The sequence below is a fragment of the Ammodytes marinus genome (assembly GCF_949987685.1).
Source record: "Ammodytes marinus genome assembly, chromosome: 15".
Taxonomy (NCBI): Eukaryota; Metazoa; Chordata; class Actinopteri; order Uranoscopiformes; family Ammodytidae; genus Ammodytes; species Ammodytes marinus.
Window position 1 is genome coordinate 211,800 of NC_137219.1, and position 2,038 is coordinate 213,837.

The window sequence follows — 2,038 nt, forward strand, 5'->3', positions numbered from 1 at the left end:
TTACTCTTGAAGCTTTCAGCCTATGGCTTTAAAAACTCTGTGATTAATTGTATGAGAAGTTATATGACTGACAGGAGACAATGTGTTAAGTTTAATGGTGCTTTTTCAGAAATAGAGACACTTCAGTGTGGTATTCCCCAGGGGAGCTGCCTCGGACCTCTCCTCTATTCTATTTTTGTAAATGATATGTGTTGAGAAATGCGGGTATAGTAATGTACGCGGATGATACAACCATCTTTACATCTGCAAACAGTACTGAACAAGTTAATAAGACACTTCAAGATGAGCTAACACTGATATCTGACTGGGTTACAGCAAATAAGTTAAAGTTGAATATTTCCAAAACAAAATGCATGGTACTTGGGTCTAAGTACTCACTTCGGTCTGATCAGAAGTTGGTCCTCTCATCACATGGTGCCGCTATTGAGCAAGTTAGAGAAGCCAAACTGCTGGGCATTACGATAAATGAAACATTATCTTGGTCTATACATATAAAGAATATAGTTAGTAAAATGAGTAAAAGTATTTCAAACATAAGAAAATGTGCAGGTTTTTTAACTGACACAACAATCAAGCTTGTTATTCAATCATTAGTCTTGTCCCACCTTGACTACTGCCCTGCAATATGGTCTGGCACCTCAAAAAAAGAACTTGCTAAACTCCAGCTTACTCAGAATAGAGCTGCGCGACTGGCACTTCACTGTTCTATTAGGAATAATGTAACTGCTATGCATGACAAACTCTCCTGGATGAAAGTTGAGGAGAGAGTGGCATGCAGCCTTATTTTGTATTTGAATAACATCTGTACCTCACGTAAACCCAGCAGCCTGTTTTCTATACTAGTACCTGTCAAGATCACACATAATTATGAAACCAGGCAGGCCTTAAGTTGTCGTTTCAAACAACCGAGACCTCGAACAAATGCATTGAAAAAAACTGTATTGTACAGAGCTATTGCATATTGGAACGGACTTCCGTACTGCCTCATTCTTAAGAGTAAAAAAATAGGATTTAGAAGGGAATTGAAAAAAGCTGTTTTGAGCAAAGAAATCAGGTTAAATTCAGTCAACCAGTGTTTGTAAAGCTGCAGAGTGCCTTATTTTGAATTCTTAGTTTAAACTTATATATAGGGACAGCTCTTAATGAAATGATCTCTGAATGTATACTTGTAGTGTGTATGTATGGTGCATGCAAATGTATTCTGTATGCTTACAATATGAACCTTTAGGCATCTAATGTGGGTAAGCGGGTGTGTGTATGCACACGGTATGATGTAGGCTATGATTTGAGTTTCTTCTTTTTTATGAGAAAAATGTAATTGCTTGTTTCAGATTTTTTTTGTGTATGTGATTCCTATTTTGGGAAAACTGTATAGGAATTGTTTTGCTTTTTAGGGACCCCAGGAAGAATAGTTGTCACAATGGTGACAACTAATGGGGATCCAACAAACAATAAACAATAAACAGAGGAGCGCTGCACTGCACTGCTTAGAGGGCTCTACATTAACACTGCGGGTAAATGAGTCTTTGGCAAGTAAGTTATTGAGTCCACCCTCCACTTTGGCTGGTGAAAGATGTGTGCTCGGGATCTGTGTTCGTGCAGCGATTCTAGGTATAAAAACTTCACGGCTTCAACGGCAATTACCGGAAGGAGACGGCACATTACCGCAGTTAAGTTAGCTTGTGTACAAACAGAACATTTCCTGTGCGCCTTCACATTAAAAGCCTGTTACTAGCCAAACGTGAGTTGACTTTTATTTTGAAGCCGGTAAGAACAGGAAGTTAGCGCTTTTTTCTAGCTTGAAAGGCAACTCCTTCAGCTGCAGAGAGCAGTCAACAGTATCCTAGTCTATTTAAACAAAGTTTTAAATAAGCCACTGAAAAGCTACTCCCAACACATTCACAACAACCTATTTAATTCATCCTAATTTGTACCAGATAAAGAGGGGGAGAGAGGGAGAGGGGGAGAGAGAGAGAGAGAGAGAGAGAGGGAGAGGGAGAGAAAAAGAGGGGAGGGAGAGAGAGGGAGAGAGGGAGAG